The 8,121-nt window shown below is 53.0% G+C and overlaps 1 long non-coding RNA gene across 1 annotated transcript; it reads right to left on the bottom strand.

The window, feature by feature from the left end:
- Positions 1-36: 36 nt before the first annotated feature.
- Positions 37-7,420, bottom strand: LOC108528607 (uncharacterized). The gene is made up of 4 exons (XR_001885224.1): positions 7,110-7,420; positions 3,207-3,331; positions 2,910-3,122; positions 37-1,166 (listed from the first exon to the last, which is right to left on the bottom strand). It is a non-coding gene; the product is annotated as an uncharacterized LOC108528607 (long non-coding RNA).
- Positions 7,421-8,121: the final 701 nt, after the last annotated feature.

Below are 8,121 nucleotides of genomic sequence, written 5' to 3'. Positions count from 1 at the left end.
GGAGGGAGGGAGGGAGGGAGGGAGGGGAGGGAGGGAAGAGAGGCCAGCAAACAATTCTCTAAAGATTTCTGGGAAATCACATACTCGATACAGAAACTGCACGCACACACATGTGCACACATGCATGCACACACATACACACTCGCCCCGACAGACATATCTGTATGAGGGTGTAATGGAACCAGCATAGGCTCTGGAGCCAGGTGGACCTGGTTAGTTTCCTGGCTCTAACATTACTGCTGTGAGTCTCTGAGTAAATCACCAGATCTCTCTAAGTCTCCTTTTTTTCATCTGAGAAGCAAGGGAATTAATACCCATCCAAAGACCTCAAAAAGCTCAAGTGAAATGTTGAGCCAGAGGCTGGAGGAGAGAGGACTGGGGGATGTGCCCAGTGGGAGGTAGAAAAGCCCTAAGGGGAAAGAGTTTGAGACCCTCAGATAACCATCTTAGAAGTCACATTGAAGAAACCATTCTCCAGCATTCACAAACCCCAGAAGAAAGGTCACATTCTTTTCTCCTTACGATTTTGATACCAGGCCCAGTTTCCCCTCCCTCTTAAGAATCCTTTCCACCCATCACCACCCTAATGCTTCCTCCAGATTTGCCCAGAGGACTCTCAGTTGCCTCTATTCAGCCATGCTGATCTCCTCACCCTTAGCTTCTTTCTGTGCCAGAACCAAAGCCCTGTGGATGGGTAAACCTGAGACAGGCCTGGGCCTTCTGGCCTGAGCTGGGCCTCTGAACAGCACACTGCAGAAACAGCAGTTGAGAAAGAGGGGTCTCACAGTTAGGGAGGCTAGTGGAGGGCCTGGAGATGTCAACCCACAACTGAGATTTGAAAAGGTCCAGGGAGGGGAAAGGGCCAGGCCCACTGCACTCACTTTACTGACCAATGTCAAGGCCAAGGGTAAAACTGAGAGTCTGAGGTTGTTGAGCAAATAAGCTGAGCTGAGCCCAGAGCTCTGCAAGAGAACAAAAGGAAGTGGAGATGGTGGTAGCCACCAAGGGCCAGAGAGGGAAGCTGGGCATTGATGAGATGGACAGTCTGCAGCCACAGGTGCCCCTGGACATCAATTCAGTGGACTGAGTCAGCAACCCAAGCTGGAGGCGTGCAGAAAGCAATTGGGCTGGAACAGGCCTCTTCAGAAATAAGCGTGGGTGATGACCTGGGAAGGAAACAGAGGCAGCTACATCAAGCAGGCCCTGGGGAAGCTCCAGTGTTAGTGGCCCAGCACTGTTGCCGTGTTCCCAGGGCAGCTTTGATCCCCACCACATGGAGCATCACCACGGGGGCGGGCAGTCTCTGTTGGGGGAGCCAGCCCCTCTCCTCCTTGCTGCCTCATTAAATCAGACCCTCCCCACCCCACTCTTCTTTGCGCAATATCTTGGATTTTCTTCTGCCCCCAGCTTCCCCACGACACCCCACCCTCACACTCCTTCTTATTCCAGCTTTTCTCCTCCCTGACTCAGCAAGCGGGGAGCTGCCTCATCCAAGCCTAGAAGGGCAGGAACGGACGGACACCCTTTGAAGGCTCTTCCATGGCAACCTGCATCCAACTCCTGGCCGTGTGACCTGAAACATTCCATGACTTCTCTGTGCATTGTTCCTTAAGAGAAGTGAAGAAGATTTCCGCCAGCCCCTGTGCTCTGTAATTCTCATCTTCCATGCAATATTAGTGGGGATGGGATCTCCTATATTGTAGACACTGAGCCAAGGAGCTTCGAGGCACTTGAAGTTCTGAGAAGTTAAAGCAATTACCCAAGATTGCACAGCCAGGCAGCAACTGAGCCAGGATTTAGAACTGTGATCTGTTTGCTTCCGGCCAGGTACACAAGAGCCTCGGCAGTTATTAGATGATTGGCTACAGATGATTTACAGATTTTTTTTTTTTTTTTTTGAGATGGAGTTTCGCTCTTGTTGCCCAGGCTGGAGTGCAATGGCACAATCTCAGCTCACCGCAACCTCCGCCTCCCAGGTTCAAGCAATTCTCCTGCTTCAGCTTCCCGAGTAGCTGGGATTACAGGCATGCGCCACCACGCCCAGCTAATTTTGTATTTTTAGTAGAGACAGGGTTTCCCCATGTTGGTCAGGCTGGTCTCGAACGCCTGCCTCGGCCTCCCAAAGTGCTGGGATTACAGGCGTGAGCCACCGTGCCCGGCCCAGATGAGTATTTTAACAGTGACAGGGAGAGAAACTCAGTGGTGTGTGCTGGCTGTAATAGCTCGGGGTCTCCAAGGCTGGCTGGGTCTATTACTAGACTCTGTTCACTCACCTTGTTCCCCTTTCTCCCCTTGGACATGCACAGCCTACGCAGGATCCCCACAAGTAACAACAATGTGAGGAGGACCCACTGAATGGCCCTCTGGGAAATTCCAGCCCAGCTGATACACCCTTGGGGTCCTGTGCAGGACCCTGATCTCCTCTGCAGGGAGCAACAGGCAAGGACACAGCTCTCACTTCCTCTGCAACAGGCCCCTGCAGCCCAGAGCTTGGGGCAGGAGCCTGGGGGGATTGGTTTGCGAGGAAGTCCTGGGTTTCCTGAGCATCTGGCTCAAGGCCTAATTCAGGGGAAAGTTGCCTCCACCCAGCCGGGGTCCCAGCTTTCTCCTGTTAATTGAGACAATGACCCAGCTCCCAGGACTGCTTCCAGCTTGAAAGGGGCTTTAAGATGCAGGGATGAAAGGCTGGGGTTGAGTACAAAGCAGCGCAAGCTGTCCTGGCAGTGGGAGGCTGGCCCTGGGCCTTCTCCAGTGCCCCCACCCCAACCAGGGCTGAGTCACTTCCTCCCTTCTGGCTGGATTTCACCTCAGTCATCCAGACACATCTAACTCTGGAGGGGCGGGTGATGGGGGGGTGGAAATGAGGGGACAGAGGGGCAGCGGATGGTCCCAGAGAGTCAGGCACGTACCTCAGTCACCACCAGAGGTCCCCATCCCTGGAGGGGAGGGAGGTGCTGAGGTCCTTGATGCTGGAGGAGCTGCGATCACGCATCATAGCTGCATGACTCTGCTCTTGATGTGTCTGGGGGAGCAGGATGGCTCATCCATGAGCATCCTCTGTTACGCATGAAGTAACCCAGGAACAAAGAGGCAAGGAGATTTCCCAAGGTCTCATGGCACATCTGAGGAAAGACCAGATCTGAAACCTGCAGGCTCCCGGAGCCCCTCCTATGGGCGCCCAGACCCCAGATCACTCACTCATGTACCTGTGATGCTCTCCCAGGAGCTCTGTAGTGCTGCCCTTTGTATTGCAGGGTCACCATAGAAGCTCAGACATGGTCTTCGCCTTCAAGGAATTTCTTTTGCTGCTAGACTAGTGTCTCGTTAGTACCTGGAAGGATCACTAGATATCTCAGGATTTAAAACAACAACCAAAAAAGGGATACTGAGAGGGAATGAGGCAGAGGTGAGAGATGTTAAGGAAGAGGGTCCCTCAGCTGGCCCCTGCCACCACATCAGCACCACAAGGTCCTCCAGGACATTCTCCTCCTGCCACCCTCAGGTGCATCCATTAGACTAAGCTCACCAAACCGGGCTTCTGGGGTTCTCTTGACCTGGGGGACCTCAGATCTTCCAGCTCCCAAGGGACTAGTGTTTCCATTCAGCATTCAGCATTCAGACATGTAATCAACAGCCAGAGCCCACTCTGAGCCAGGTCCTGGGTTACGGACAAAGAAGTCATGGTCCTTGCCCATATAATGGAGAGGAACCATCTTCAGTCACTGGACTGAAAGTGGCCTGTGCTGAGCTGGGAGTTGGTGCAGGCAGGATGCTATGGGGGCCAGGGAAGGAAGTGCGATCGCGTTAACTCAAAGCACAGAAGACAACTCACTTGAACTTTGGAACCAAGACCCTTCCTCTTTCCAGTTTTGAGCCATCTCCCCCCAATTCAAGGCCTACCCTGTCATTCCTGACCTAGTGGAGGTCAAACTAAACCAGCCTGATTTAATGGAGCTCAAATCAAGCTCTAAGCAGTTTCTTCCACTGGGAGCTTTCTCGTCCTTGGAAACTCACCAAGTGGAGATAATAATGGCATTAGTGGGTTGCGTGAAGTCTTAGCACCTAGGGAGGGAGCAGGTGCCTCAGTCATTCTTGTTCCTTTCCTCTTGGTACTTTCAAATCCACATGTATTAGCAAGCAATGGGAAGTGTTTGTGTAAACCGTGAAGAAGTCTCCAAAACCATGGGTGCTTAAAGCTCAGCACCCTAGCATGAGGGAGACTGTGCAGTGGCGATAGTAGAGGGCTTTACCACAGAGGAGGTGCAGGCCGCTCAGTTGTTTGAAGTGGCTTGGGTGGAGCTGGCCCGGAGGCAGGGAGCTCCCTGCAATGACCTCTCAGGTTCCCTTTTAGTTGGGCCCATCTGAAGGTTGCAGAGAGGGCACAGAGGGGTGGAGTGTAAGCGACCCGTGGGCTTGTTTTTGCTAGTTTTCTGGGTGCAGGGTTTGCTTATCCTGGCACTGGTCCTTCCTGGGGCCCCCGGCTCCAGCTTGTTAGTTTTAACTGGAACAATTTCCTTTGAACTCAGTTTGAATTAGCATCACCATGGCGATGGATCAGGGTTTTCACAAGTCGACCTGGTCTTCACCCCTTAAGTAATTAGTTCGTAGGAGAAAAGGAGAAAGAGGAGGAGGGAAGAGGGGAGGTGGGGGAGAAAATGGAAAGGAAGGGAAGGGGAGAGGAGAAAGAGGAAGAAAACTGGAGAAAGGGAAGTAATGGGGAAGGAGAAGAGGACGATGCAGGAAAGATGAGGAGGAGGAGGAGGAGCAGGAGGTGGAAGGTGAGGAGGCTGGGGAGGATGTGGAGGGAGGAGGGAGAAGGTAGGAAGTAGAGGAGGACCATTCTGCCAGGCTAAGCCCAGGGGCCTAGAGTACTCCAGGGGCCCTTGACCTTCCCAGCCTTTCCCACAGCCCCACCTACTGGGAGAAGCCAGAGAAGCAAGGGAACCAGATCTTTGACCTGCAGCCTGGGAGGAAGGACATTGTTCCAACTTCCTGCAGGGTCACCCAGAAGCCTGCTCGTGAGTAGTCAGCCCCCAGGCAACAAGCCCACCTTCATTCAGCCTCTTTCTCCTGCAAGAGCAGGCTAGGAGGACGCAAGAGCAGGGGCTTCGAGTCTGAGAACTGAGGAGAGGTGGCGGGTCCCCTAGGTACTTGCCCTAGAACCTTGGGCAAGCCAGCAGCCTCTGTAAAATGGCAAGGATGGCTCCTCTTCCTCGGGTTCAGGGACGGAGTGTCAAGTGAGAGGGCTGGATCCTCACAGGGGGTTCTGTGCACTCAGAGAGCCCTGCCACAGACTCCATGTGGTCTCCAGGGGCTCATTGCTTGCCTGCTTGTCAGCTCTCTCACTTGGCTGGGAGCTTCAGGGAGGCAGTGACTAGGTCTTTACCATCGTTGAATTTCTAGCCACTAGCACAATGCCTGGCATGTTACGTAGGCAATAAGTATTTTTCTGATGAATTAATGACTGATGAATTGTTGTTATTTTTCCCAAAAGTGGGTGGTAAGAGTGGGGAAAGGAGACTAGCAAGCCTGAAACCTTGCCTAGAATTTGATAGAGATTGAGGATCTCTCTTTCTTCAGGACTCAGTATGTCCCCATGTCCTCCAAGAGGCCCTCCTGGATTTGCCACCCCCTCCCCCACCTCCCTAGACCTCTCACTCTAGAGCCCCACTGTGTTCCATGGCTCCTGCAATCATCCCCATCATCACGCACTATAATCATTGATTCGCTCATCCATTTCCCCAGCTAGGTTAGCTCCATGAGAGAGGGACTATGTCTGGTTCCCCAGGTCTTTGCACACTCCAGGCACAGAGCTGATGCTCTAACCATGTTTGTAAATACACGAACCTGAGCATTCCAGCCAGGGCCAGGTGTCAGGCTTTCTGAGGCCAGTAAAGGCAGTGCCTGGGAAAAACAAGCCTGTGAATGGAGGACTCACCATGCAGCACGCCAAGTGGAAAACAGGCTGGGGAGAGAATGGAGGCTCCGGAGAGCCATCATTGATATCTACTCTACAAAGGACTGAGGAGGAGAGGTGTTTCCTGGGCCGCCAACCAGAACTATTCTATGAGATATGCAGAAAAGATTTAGGTTAGAAATCAGAATGACAGCCGGGCATGGTGGCTCATGCCTATAATCTCAGCACTTTGGGAGGCTGAGGCAGGAGGATCACCTGAGGTCAGGATTTTGAGATGAGCCTGGCCAACATGGTAAAACCCTGTCTCTACTAAAAATACAAAAATTAGCTGGGCGTGGTGGAAGGCACCTGTGTCATCACTATCTCCATCTGTCTTAAGAACCATCCTGCTTCTCCCTCTCCATCCCCACTTCTTACCCCTTGGCTGCTGCCTGTTTCTCCTTTCACTCTTGTAACCTCCCTTCCCAGCCCTCACCACTGCTCCAGCCTCTTTTCCCAAGTCCTGCCTTGGCCTCTCCGCCTCTCCCTCCCTCCCCTTTCCTCCTCTGCTGCTCATTATAAAAAAGAAATCTTTCTAAATACGCCAGAAATGCACTCATCCCCCAAGGACCCCTGTCTAGCACAAAGGGCTGGTTCTTTCTGGCCACTCCCTGTGGCCTCCTTCTTGCCCACTGCCTTTGAATCGTGGCCTCGTTCACACGACTGGAAGAGCTAACAGAGCATTTTCCCACGTGTCCGGGTGGGGAGGAGGACAGGGTCGGGGTGGTGAGTTGGATGACGGAGAGTGGAGACAGGCAGCTGAGAATCTTCCCAAAATTTGGCTCATCCTCAGGGGAAACAAACTGCTTACTTGATGTCATGACTAACTCCTTGGAACCTACAGGAACTATTAGATATGTGGCAAAGGTTCGCTTTAGAAATCAGAACGACCATACAAACCATAAGGACAGCCACCATGTGGAATGTTTGGTCCCCATGGCACAAAGATTTGGGCTTCTTCCTGGGATGAGTTGGGATCCCTTTGGCATGGAGGCAGAGGGGGACTCTGTGATTCCTGGCAGACCCTCCGAATGTGAGCACCCCTGGGATTCTGAAGGGAGCCCAGTGCTCCCTGCGCTCTGTCCTCCCACCCCACACCCTACCCTGTGCTCTCTGCTCTCTGGTCAAGTCCCTGGTCCGCGGGAGCACTGACCTAGAGTGTGGAAGCTCCTCCCCTCGAAAGCTGGGCTGACCTTGCTTCAGCTGAGTCCAGGAGAAAACACATCTGACACATCCCAGGACTGGGGGGAGGGAGGCGGAACAGAGGAGGGGAGCATCCAAGACCCTGAAGTCCCAGAAGGAGTCCAACCTTCTCACGGAGCCTGGAGGACAGGCATGGGCAGAGCGGGTGCAGGACCTCCAAATGGCTCTGCCCCTGAGCTGTGGAAACACTCCCGCAGGAGGCAGGTGGTGGGAGAGGGCCTCGGCCTCAGCATTCCCCTGCCCTTGTGTCCTCCTGTTCTGAATTTCCTAATCTCTTTCCTGCATGTCCCCTCAACAACTTCCCCTCCCTTCCCCACCCCACCCCACAGCAGCTGGGCTGCTGGAAGTCGGGAGTGTTTATGAGTTAATCAAAAACTCCTGTACTTTGCTCTTGAATTGAGGCCATCATTCCTTTGTCCCAGGGCAATGGGGTCAGTTTGATCTCCCCTGGCTTAAATAGCGTGTAGCAAAGTAAAAGGGAAAAGTGGGGGAAGGAGAAGGGAATTTATGTTTATCAAGGGCCCCTTGCTAAATATCAGGCCCTGGGCTGGGTGCTCGGCAGAGACCAAGCTCACAGCCGTGCTAGTAGCTGGGTGTTTCCATGTTACATTGAGGAAACCAAGGTGCAAAGACTTAAAGAAACATGCCCCAGATCTCATAAATACGAAGGAAAATGCTTTGAGGCTTCCAGTAGAGTTTGGAGGGTGTTCCTAACCCAAGATTGGGCTAAAAAAATTCCATGAATGTCCATAGAATATGGACAGAAAGCTGAGAATAGCTGCGATGTTCCAGCTTGGAAAGAAGCAGGGGGTGGGAAGAGCTGAGGGGAAGCAGGGGCTGCATGCAGACTGGGCTGCTATCCAGAGGAAGAGCCCCAAGGGGGATTGGGAGGGCTTTTGAGGTTGGAAATTATGGATGGAGGGGGCTAAAGAGGAGGCCTAGAACTCCCCACTCCAAGAGCC

Source organism: Rhinopithecus bieti, unplaced genomic scaffold (genome assembly GCF_001698545.2).
Source record: "Rhinopithecus bieti isolate Rb0 unplaced genomic scaffold, ASM169854v2 scaffold_5002, whole genome shotgun sequence".
In the NCBI taxonomy this organism is placed as follows: domain Eukaryota; kingdom Metazoa; phylum Chordata; class Mammalia; order Primates; family Cercopithecidae; genus Rhinopithecus; species Rhinopithecus bieti.
The sequence above is the reverse complement of the archived record's forward strand: the minus strand, read 5'-3'. Positions and strand labels throughout refer to the sequence as shown.